This window comes from Sapajus apella, unplaced genomic scaffold, assembly GCF_009761245.1.
Source record: "Sapajus apella isolate SASKATOON/1434 unplaced genomic scaffold, GSC_monkey_1.0 scaffold34, whole genome shotgun sequence".
Lineage (NCBI taxonomy): Eukaryota > Metazoa > Chordata > Mammalia > Primates > Cebidae > Sapajus > Sapajus apella.
In genome coordinates, this window is record NW_022436974.1 from 3,705,561 (window position 1) to 3,718,399 (window position 12,839).

General features: G+C 34.8%; 1 pseudogene; it reads left to right on the forward strand.

Annotated features, from left to right (window-relative positions):
* The first annotated feature begins 5,433 nt into the window (after positions 1-5,433).
* Positions 5,434-8,661, forward strand: LOC116563116 (annotated as a pseudogene).
* The last annotated feature ends 4,178 nt before the right edge of the window (positions 8,662-12,839 follow it).

Here is a 12,839-nt window from a genome sequence, read left to right on the forward strand (position 1 = left end):
ATAAAATTCAACATACAGCATGTTGAAAACCCTCAAGTAACTAGACATCTAAGGAACATAACTCAAAATAATTAAAGCTATCTGTAACACATCCACATCCGACGCCATACCAAATGTTCAAAATCTGGAAACACTCCCGTTGAGAACCAGAACAAGAAAAGGATGCCCACTCTAACCACTTGTATACCACATAGTTCTGCAAATCATAGCCAGAGCAATCAGGCAAGAGAAAGAAATAAAAGACACTGAAATAAGAAGAGAGTAAATGAAACTCTCTCTCTTCACAGACAATATGATTCTATGCCTAGAATACTGCAGAGTGTTTGCCCAAAGGTTCCTATATCTGATAAACAACTTCAGCAAAATTTCATGAAACAAAATCAATGTATAAAAATCAGGCATTTTTATACACCAATAACATCTAAACTGAGAGCCAAATCAAGAATGCAATCTCATTCACAGCTACAGAAAAAAACAAAATAAAATAAAATACCTAGAAGTACAGTCAACCAAGGAGGTCAAAAGTCTCTACCATGAGAATTACAAGACACTCCTGAAAAAATCAGAGGCAATGCAGAAAAACATGCCATCCTCATGTACAGAAAGAAAAAATATTGCTAAAATGAGAAAACTACCCAAAACAATTTACAGAATTAATGAGATTTCTATCAAACTATCAATGATGTTTTCATGAAATTTGAAAAAGCAATTTAAAAATTCATATGAAACCAAAAAAGAGCCTGAACTGACAAAGAAATCCTAAGCCAAAACAACAAAGCCAGAAGCATCACACTACTGGACTTCAAAGTATTCTACAAGGCTACAGTAACCAAAATAGCATGTGGTCCTGGTATGAAAACAGACACACAGACCAAAGGAACATGTTAGAAAACCCAGAAAAAAGCTCCACGCCTACAATCATCTGATCTTCCACAAAAGTGACAATAATGAGCAATGGGGAAAGGACTCCCTATTCAATCAATGGCTCTGAGGTAACTCACTGGCCATGTGCAGAAGATTGAAACTGGACACCTTCCTTTCATTATGCACAAAAATCAACTGAAGATACATTAAAGACTTAAATGTAAACCTAAAATTACAAAAATCCTAGATGAAAATCTAGGAAATACCATTCTGGACATAGGCCCTGGCAAATGTTTCATGACAAAGTCTCCAAAAACAATTACAAAAAAAAAAAAAAAACATGATAATGGAACTTAATTAAACTAAAGAGCTTCTGCAGAGTAAAAGAAACTGACAGAGTAAGTAGACAATCTACAGAATGGGAGAAAACATTTGCAAACTGTGCATCCAATAAACTTCTAATCCCAAAATTTATACAGAATGTAACAAATTAACAAGGAAAAAAATTAGTAAATGGACAAAGGGCATAAACAGACACTTCTCGAAAGAAGATGTACCCACAGCCAGCACACATACAAAAACATGCTCAACATTACTAATCAATATAGAAATGCACATCAAAACCACAATGAGATGGTAATCTCAAAACACTCAGAATGTGTATATTAAAAAATGAAGAAATAACAGATGCTGGTTGCAGAGAAAGAGAATGTTTATACACCACTGGTGAAAACATAAATTAGTTCAGCCACTGTGGAAAGCAGTTTGGTGATTATAACTTAATTAAAACAGAACTTCCATTTGACCCAACAATTGCATTATTGAGTATATATCCAAAGGAATATAAATTGTTCTACCATCAAGACATATGTAGTTATATATTCATCACAGCACTATTCACGGTAGCAAAGGCATGGAATCAGCCTACATGCTCATTAATGGTGAAGTGAATAAAGAAAAGGTTGTACATACATTCAATGGAATACTACGCAGCCATGGCAAATAATAAAATCATGTTCTTTTTAGCAACGTGGATGCAGCTGGAGGTGATTATCCTAAGCAAATTAACAATAGAAAACCAGATACCACATGTTCTTATTTATGAGAGAAAAGTGGGAGGTAAACATCACATATACAGGGACACAAAGAAGGGAAAAATAAACAGGGTCTACTTGAAGGTGGAGGGTGGGAGGAGGGTGAGGATCAAAATACTACCCATTTGTTACTATGTTCACTACCTCGGTGAACAAAATAATTTGTAAATCAAACCCCTAGAGACATAAAATGTACCTGTGTAACAAATCTGCACATGTACTCCCTGAACCTAAAAGCTGGGAAAACAACCTCTAAGAAATAAAAGAAATATTTTAGAAGAGAGGAGGATAGAATTTTTGTTGTCCCTGTTATCAGCTACCGACATATTTGCATACAATCATGACTATGTTATTTCTTAGTAAGATAAAGATTAAGAAAAAATATATAGCACATTTCTAGGAGTTTCAATATTGTATTTTGCCATATTTAGTTACATTGAGAAGTGTATGTACACATGCATATACTTTATGTATATTATAATGACTTCTGACAAAAATAAACTGAGGATAACGTAAAGGGTTTTAATAAATGACTTCCCTTTTTTCATACTCCTCTATCCAAGTGCAGGGAATAGACAGATGACATAAGGATTGAGCACAGAGTATTCCAGATGGCCAGCATAATTTCTATAATTCACAATTTCCAATTTATATAACAGAATCACAATAAGGTCAAATTAATCAGCATTTTAGTTTAGTATTTATTTAGCATATCGTTTTTGTTAATTCAGTTGATAGGCACATGAAACATATGTTCCATTTTTTTTTTTAATTTTTAAAGGCACCTGAGGAATCAAAGACGCCAGACAAAAATAGCAATATATTTAACACTCTCTGGTTTTAAAAATATTTAATATTCCTATTTTATTCATTTGATATACATAAAGCATATGCATGTTTACATACACTTCTCAATGTAACTAAATATGGTAAAATACAACAGTGAGACTAAGAAGTATACTATACAAATTTTTCTTTTACTATCGAAGGTATCATGCAAAGTACATTTCTTAGTGCAAAAACTGACTCATGTTGCTCTCTTCTCATTTGTCATCTGTTGTGCATTGGAACTCAGACGTAATTCTAAAATGTCATACAAGTTAGGGAGAGGTTTTAATGTAAAAAGGAGAAAAAATTACATTAAAACTTATCAGATACAATTAAGAGAAGAAAAAACTTAAATTCCCTATTCTTGCATTATTTTACAAGCATGCCAAGGCCTGGTGCACTTGCTGGATAAATTTAGTGAGTGGCTTTGTATTCAAGTGAACTGGTATTTTCCCACTCTCCTGGTGGTCTCCCTCGTCATGAGGTAAATATAGAAGCAACCTCTTCAGTGCAATAAGCTTAAACTCTGGCATCAGGGAATCTGGATTTTTTGTGGCAGTTATTGACAGAAGTTGTTTGAGAGTGTCAACTGCCAAATACCTAGAGACAATGGGCTCAAGTGAAGACACATTTTCCCCTACTGGCATGATGGAAGCCACAACTTTCCTGAAAATCCGAGTTTGGCACAATACCCTCAATAGGTTGAAGGTGTTGTACCAAACCCTATCATACTTCCTGTTTCATAATAATTTTCACAGGGTACATCCACCCCCTCATTTGTAGATGCTTCTTTCTCAGTTCGTCATATTCAAGTCAACTAATGGTTTTATCAAATATAAAGGAATTGGTTCACCAAAAAGCTAAGAGTCACCAGTTAATCACATCCTTACATAAGTGCCCAGAAGGAAAAAAAAAAAAATACAGAAGCATATCACAATATAAGACCTGGATATGAATTTAACATACACAAACACACACACACACACACACACACACACACACACACACACACACACCCCTCACCATACCAGGTATATTTAAACATCACTCAATACTTGTTCCATTCAGATATACATTAGCTGTTTTTGCTTTTGTTTTTGGCTCATGGATTTTGCTAAATCATAAGCAAAAATGAAAGCATTGAATAACAAGGAAAAGCATCCAAATATAAAACAGAAAAAAATGCTTTTCATAAACCCAATGGCCTACTTGAGAAGACAGAACCAAAAGAAATATTTGTTAACATCTCTCCCCCTCCTTTAGTCTTTATAATAAATACAGCACCAGACAAAAATTCAACAGCTAAAATTTCCATGCTCGTTCAAGCCTGCTTGGTTACCAAGGTTTCCAGCATATAACAGCTTTTAAACTCATGGATCTCAGTAGGAGAACAAACTTACAATTTCATTAACGTACACTTCGGTTTTCTGTTTGACAAAAGATTGTTACATACTTCTGGCTGAGACATAACCTATCATTCCAGAAACTCCCAGCAATTCTGAATTAGAACATTTAATTTTAATTTTGTGAGAGGATTTTCTTTGAGTGAAGTTGTACTTCATGCAATTAACTTACCAAATCATTCCTGTGTATCAGGAGATAATCCTTGCTGATTATCTATAAACTAAAAATTACAGTTTTAGGTATCTTGAGAGTGGGAGCGTGATATTCAGAAGAGTAAGGTAACTAGTGATAGTTAGCTGTGATTAAAAGGAAATAATTACATCACAATCACACTTTTTGAAAGAACAAACTAGAGCTTTTTTCCAATTATTTATTTCAGCTACCCTATGCCATAGAGAAAATAATTTTATTATCTTTCTCTCTTTTATCCATAGATGCAAACACATGCATGCACGCACGCACGCACACACACACACACACACACACACACACAATTTTTGCATAGTTTTTATATATTGAGAGAAAAGAAGTAGATATTTAAGATAACAGTTGTTTATTTTGGGGAAGTTAATTTCAGTATTATATCAATTTTAAGAATCAAAATTAAAAAATAATTAGATGTCTTTTAAAAATGACATTTGCAATAGCTGTCAGCCAAATGGCTATCGTATCGCAATTTTTATTCCTGATATCATAATCAGACAATTGTACTCTCAAAAATTCAGTAATCAAAGCACTTAAGAACGATGAGTTTAAATGGGAGTACTGTTTGATCCTGAAAGCCTCCAATAGGATACTTCACAAAGCAAACAACTTCAAAACTTTGCAGAAATTTTGTCAGGATCTTGGAAGAGTATCTTTTAGGCTTATACTGTGTAGTAGTGAATACTGAGCACATAAAATGTGGCTAGTATAAATTAAGATAGGTTGTAAGTTAACAACACAAAATTTCAAAATATAGTATATAATATGTAAAAATAATACTTTAGTACAACTTTTTTTTTGCCTATATTATATGTTGAAATGACAAAATATTGAATACGTTTGTTTAAGTAAAATATAAAAATCAATCTCATCTGTTTTACAATTTAAAAGGTAGTCATAAGAAAACTTAAAATTACACACATGGCTCACATATTTCTATTGCACAGTGTTGCTTTAGACTATATAGATCATTTATTGCAACACTGCTGCATTAAAAATATTTTGATGGGCCAAAAGTTATTGTATGGAAAATACAGATATGGATGGCTGTGAGCCAAATAATAATTCTGAAGATTTGGAATGTGAAAGTAATTTTGAAATTTTTTTTAACATAAGGGTTTTTTTGCTAAGTATGGCCCATGATCTAAATCCACCTGCCACTTGTTTTAATAAATAGATGTTTACTTGAACACAGTCATATATATTAGTTTACATATTGTCTATGGCTGTTTCTGTTTTATAATGGCAGTTTTGAGGAGCTGTGATGGAGACATTATAGCTGCACAGTAAAGTATATTTAATATGACCCTTTACAGAAAATGTTTGCTGGACCCTGCCTTAAACAATTTTGTTTATATTTTACTTTTTAATATTTGCATAGAAATGATAAAACTGTATATAAACATATAAGTAGATAATGAATCCTAAATAATAAAATACTGTTAGGTATTTATTTCATCAGCATTTTTATCTTAGATCTTATAAAACAATGCTTTGTGTTACCTCATGTCTGAGAGTCGATAAATAATACTTATGTCAAGAAAATATTTACTTTCTATTTCTATAAATAAATATAAAAGCTTTTATTTGCTTGGAAAATACCTATTGAGACATTTCTATATACCAAGCATTTTAAAATAAATACATAAAACAGATTTTACAGAATAAGTTTCTATTTTTACAGAAACTTACAATACAGAAGGAGAGAAGGAGAACACACAACTGCATGGGTTAAATGGCATGTAAATTAAAATGTAAGTGTAAGGAAAAGGGGGTTTCTTATATTTGGGGATGGTTAATAATCTTAATGTCTCAGAAAGAAGACTAGAAAAAATTCCAGTAGACTCAAAAACACCAATATTGAATAAAAAGAAAATAAAAATGTATTAGAAAATATAACAGCATTCTTTTATAAAGACACATGCACACATGTGTTCATAGCAGCACCATTTACAATAGCAAAGACCTGGAACCAAGCCAAATGCCCATCGACGATAGACTGGACAAGGAAAATGTGGCACATATACACCATGGAATACTATGCAGCTATAAAAAACGATGAGTGTGTGTCCTTTGTAGGGACATGGATGAATCCGGAAACAATAATTCTCAGCAAACCGACACAAGAACAGAAAATCAAACACTGCATGTTCTCAGTCATCGGCGGGTGTTGAACAATGAGAACACATGGACACAGGGAGCATCACCCACTGGGTTCTGTTGGGGGGTGCCAAGGGAGGGTCAGCAGTGGGGTGGGGAGGTCCGGGAGGGATAACATGGGGAGAAATGCCAGATATAGGTGAAGGGGGGATGGAGGCAGCAAACCACATTGCCATGTGTGTACCTATGCAACAATCCTGCGTGACCTGCACATGTACCTCAGAACCTAAAGTACAATTTAAAAAAAAAATGAAAAAAGAAAATATAACATCGAAGCCATAGGCAACAAAAAAAGATAATTTGTGTTTATAAAAATTTTTAAATTTGTGTATTAAAATAGTAACAGAGTAAAAAGGCACCCCACAAAATGGGAAAAAGATGTTTGCAAACCATACATCTGATAATGAGTTAATATCAAAATACACAGAGGACTCAAAGCTCAGTAAAACAATCAATCTCATTAAAGAATAGGCAAAGGACTTGAATAATCATTTCTCTGAAAAAGAAATACAAATATCCAATAAGCACATTAAAAGCAAAATGTGGTACATATATAGAATTGAATATGATTTTTCCTTAAAAACAATCCTGACATGTTACAACATATATGAGCGTTGAAAACATTACACTAAGTAAAATAAACCAATCACAAAATAAGGTACTTACAGTTAAAACGTGGAGAAATAAAGCAGAATGGTGGTTTCCAGAGGATCGTGCAAGTGGAAAATGGGCAGTTGTTATTTAATTGGTATGGAGTTTTAGTCTTGCAAGTTGAAAGGACTCTGGAGAGGAATGGTGATGATATTTGCATGACAATATGATTGTATTTAATACCACTGTATGCTGTAAACTTAGTAAAGGTTCAAAATAGCAAATATTATTTTATGTGTTTTTACTACATTATGGAAAAATTTTTAGGAGAACAAATGTGAGAATTCTTAACTACTTTAGAAAGCAGGAATATTTGCTGAGACTCAAAATCCATAATGCATAACAAGGTTAATAAATTCAAATAGAAATTAAAATGGAAGCTTTTTTTTTTTTTTTTTTTTTTTTGACGGAGTGTTTTTCTTTGTTGCCCAGGCTGGTGTGCAGTGACACAATCTGGGCTCACTGCAACCTCTGCCTGCTGGCTTCAAGCGATTCTCCTGCCTCAGCCTACCGAGTAGCTGAGACTGTAGACACACATCACCACTCCCAGCTAATTTTTGTATTTTTAGTAAAGACGCGTTTTTCCATGTTTACAGGATGGTCTGGATCTCTTGACATCATGATCCGCCTGCCTTGGCCTCCCAAAGTGCTAGGATTACAGGCGTGAGCCTCTGCGCCCGGCCAGAAGCATTTTCATAAAGAAAAATATTATAATACCGTCTAAGAACGGTTAATAATGGAAACCGGAAAAAATATTTACAACAATTACTATAAAATAACTCATTTAAACAATGGGCAAATATTTACTATAATTTATAAAAGAGTAATTACCAGTTTTCCTCAGCTTTGGGTGGCGGCCGCTGCCGGGCGTCGGCCTCCAGTCCGCGGAGGGAAAGGCGGCGTGGACCGCGCCCCAGCACCCAGCGCCCCACGGCCCGCAAGCCCATGCTGGTCAGCTGCGCGGAGCCCGCCGCCGCCGCCCAGAGAGCGGCCCAGATGCAGGCCATCAAGTGCGCGGTGGTGTGAGTCGGCTTTAACAATTACTCTGCCAATGTTACGGTAGATGGAAAACCGGTGAATCTCGGCTTATGGGATACAGCTGGACAAGAACATTATGCCAGATTACGCCTCCTATCCTATCCACAAACAGATGTGTTCTTAATTTGCTTTTCCCTTGTGAGTCCTGCATCATTTGAAAATGTGACAGCATATCCTGAGGTGCCGCACCACTGTCCCAACACTACCATAATCTTCTAGGGATGATAAAGACACCATCAAGAAACTGAAGGAGAAGAAGCTGACTCCCATCACCTATGAGCAGGGTCTAGCCATGGCTAAGGAGATTGGTGCTGTAAAATACTTGGCGTGCTCAGCGCTCACACAACGAGGCTTCAAGACAGTGTTTGACGAAGCGGTCCCAGCAATCCTCTGTCCACCTCCCGTAAAGAAGAGGTAGAGAAAATGCCTGCTGTTTTAAGTGTCTGAGCCCCTCGTTTTTGGTGCTCTCCCTTGGAACCTTTGTACGCTTTGCTCAAAAAATGGAGCCTTCGCATTCAATGCCAACTTTTTGTTACACATTAATTTTTCCATAAAACCATTTTGAACCAATCAGTAATTTTAAGGTTTTGTTTGTTCTAAATGTAAGAGTTCAGACTCACATTCTATTAAAATTTAGCCCTAAAATTAAAAAAAAAAAAAAAAAAGCAAATATCCAAATGGACAATAAGCAAATGGAAACTTAAATTTATTGGTCATAAGAAAAGTGAAAATCAAAATCACAGTGTGATTTAACTATTTTCCTCAAGAACTAAATGGAAAAGATGAAATACACCAAGCATTGACAAGTATGCCAAAAAATTAAAGCCTTCGTGTTATAAAAATTCTAGAAGAAAACTTCAGAAAAACCCTTCTATACATTGAGTTCAGCAAAGACTTCAGGACCAAGAACCCAAAAGCCAAGGCAAAAAAAAAGAAAGTTAAATATGTGGGACTTAATTAAATTAAGGAACTTCTGCATAGGAAAAAACAAACAAAATCCAGGAGAATAAACAGATAACCCACCGATTGGAAGAAAATCTTCACAGTCTATACATCCAACACAAGACTAATATTCAGAATCTACAGCAAACTCAAACAAATTAGCAAGAAAAAAACAAACAATCCCATCAAAAAGTGGGCTAAGGACATAAATAGACAATTCTCAAAAGAAGATATACAAATGGCCAACAAACATATGAAAAAAATACTCAACATCACTAATAATCAGGGAAATGCAAATCAAAACCACAATGCGATACCCTTACTCCTGCAAGAATGGCCATAATCAAAAAATCAAAAAATAATAATGTTGGCATGAATGCAGTGAAAAGGGAATGCTTCTACACTGCCGGTGGGAATATAAGATAGTACAGCCTCTATGGAAAACAATGTAGAGATTCCTTAAATAACTAAAAGTAGAACTACCATTTGATCTAACAATCCCACTATTGTATATCCACCCAGAGGGATAAAAGCCATTATATGAAAAAGATACTTCCACACACATATTTATAGCAGCACAATTCACAATTGCTAAAATATGAAAGTAGCCCAAATCAACGAGTGGATAAAGCAATTGTGGTGTGTGTGTGTGTGTGTGTGTGTGTATACACACACAATGGAATATTACTCAGCTATAAAAAGGAATGAAATAATGGCATTTGCAACCTGGATAGAACTGGAGACTATTATTCTAAGTGAAGTAACTCAGGAATGGAAAAGCAAACATCATACGTTCTCACTTATAAGTGGGAGATAAGCTATGAGGATGTGAAGGCATAAGAATGATACAGTGGACTTTGGAGACTCAGGGGAAAGAGTGGGAAGGAGGTGAGGGATAAAAGACTACAAATTAAATTCAGTGTATATGCTTGGGTGATGGGTGCACAAATTCTCATAAATCACTGCAAAAGACTCAGTCATATAACAAAATACCACCTATTCCTTTAAGACCTGTGAAAATAAAAAGGTTAAATGAAGAAACAACAATCACACATAGTTGATGGAGTTAAAATTAGTACAATCTGTCTTATTTGTTTGGGCTTCCTAACAAAACATAACAGAACAAAACAAACAAAAAACTCATAGACCTTGTGGCTTAAACAACATATATATAAACAGAGAGCAAAGGATCTTCAAATATGTGACAAAATTTCTAACCTTAATAATAGTAATAATAAAATATCAAAAATAAAGCCATTACCAGATTTGATGTGTGTATGCGTGTGTTTAAGTTTTGAGGAGATAAGATAGTCAACTGAATTTGCAACATGGAGTGTTAGAGTCTGAGAAGAACACAGAGAAAGCCGACAGAATAGACAAAAAGGCATATATGTCCTTTTGATTCTTTCACTGAGTAATAAGTAATGCCTATCAATTGTAAAATTCAACAATGCTATACAAAGAACAACAAGAGAACTGTAACATCAGCAATTACCAGACCACACAAAAGATTAGGAGATGGTTAAGCTCTTGCCTGTTAGGCCACATTGAATACCTGGCCCATTCTCTGGATACCTAGAGATCACAGTAGTTTATACTTCCTAGAGTAAAAATTATTCAACCACCACGGATAAAATGATCAAGCTGGTTCTGAATCAAATTAAATGTTTTTTTTTTGTTGTTGTTTGTTTGTTTGTTTGTTTTTTTGAGATGGAGTCTTGCTCTGTCACCCGGGCTGGAGTGCAGTGGCACAATATCAGCTCACTGCAACCTCTGCCTCCTGGGTTCAAGCAATTCTGCCACGTAGCCCCCCAAGTAGCTAGGATTACAGGTATCTGCCACAATACCAAGCTAATTTTTTTTGTGTTTCAGTAGAGATGGAATTTCACCGTGTTGCCCAGGCTGTTCACAATTCCTGATCTCAGGTAATCCACCCACCTTGGCCTCCCAAAGTGCTGGGATGACAGGTGTGAGCCACCACATCTGACCTAAATTAAACACTTTTCAATAGGAATGTTAAGATTCTTATTTCAATATGGCATTATTTATATATACTCAAAACATAATATTTACCTGAATGAGATAATGAAATTAGCAAGCAGTTTCCAGTAGCCCTTAGAAATATGCTTAAAGATTTCAAGGAAATTATGACTATGGGGAGGAGAGAATTAAAAGACTTAAAGAAACAGGTGAAATATAAGCTCTAATATACTGGAGTGACACCAGTAGCTAGTGCTGTGTTGGATACCTTGGGCCATATGTCTTACAATAAGAAAACTCATGACTGAACAAGGATATACCTGACAATGCTATAGAAAGTCTGAAGCCTTCTAAGACCCTACTTGGCAGTAAAAACAGAAAGAACAGTTGAAGTGGAGTCCTCTACTATCTAAATTTAAAAAAAAAAGTGAGTAAAATTTGTGAACTATAAGGTATATCCAGAACCCTCTCTACAAAGAGGATCTGTGAAATATTTACAGCTTTTCAGGCAGCAATGAACTAATGGTAGCCCATTAGAAGGTGCTGAAAATAGACACTGAATAGTGGCAATTTACAATATCCACTGTCCAAAATCTCAAAAATAGTCTTATATTCATCCCTCCCAGGAAAATACTCTAGAATATACTTAATCAAGTAAGAAATAAACAAAGAAAAATATGCATAGTTATAAGACCAAAAATTTAACATAGAAGAAATGATAAGGAAATTCCCGATTATGTTGAAGGGAGATCCAATGAAACATAAAGAGTAAACAGCCAGATTGAAGTGGGAAGACAAAGACGCAAAAATAGATGTCCCAAAGTAGTGTTTTAATATGATTCAGATATTCTCAGAGAAAATAAAAGTTAGCATAAGAAAATAAATATACTCAAAGTGTCAAATGTAGTTGATATGCAAATAATATTTACATAGTCATAATATATATAACCTAGGTGTTGATTTGACTAAAATATCTGATATGATCCCTATGTGTGCATAGACAAAGGGAAGTGTTTTTTTGTTTTTGTTTTCTGTTTTTTGGAATGGGTGTCAGGGAACTGAGTATTCACCTTATATAAAGGGGAGCCAAACGGATTCTGAAACAGGGAAGTCAAGTAATAAAAATACAAAAATCCTATTGAAAACATGGAAATAAACATCTAAAAAGTAGCATCTAAAAAATCCTATTGAAAACATCTAAAATAAACATCTAAAAGTGTGGAATGCTATTGCCTACATAGAACAAAAAACCCAGAGGAAATGGACTGGAGGGTTCTGATTATTAGGAGATGGTCTAGATGGAAGGATGAATTCAAACGCTGACATACAGGAGGAAGGCAGTATAATCTGTGGGACCTTGTGCAAAATAAAAATGCCCTTGTGGCTGTGTGTCTCTGTCTATGGTTTCATTTGTCTGTGAAACCAACCCAGACCAACACTTTGAATTCTCTCTAGTGTTTTACTAAGCATCCAGTTGTATAGTTATGCCTAGAACTGAGGAAAGAGAACTAAGGAGGATCATACATTTTAGTGAATCAAGCATGAGTTAAAGCTACGAGAGCAAATAAAACTTCCTTGGAAAGTATTTGGTAGATAAAGCAGAGAAAATAATCTAAAGAAGAATCCTAAGAACAACATAATTCATTTCAACCTGATGGTTTCTAGAAAAATCAA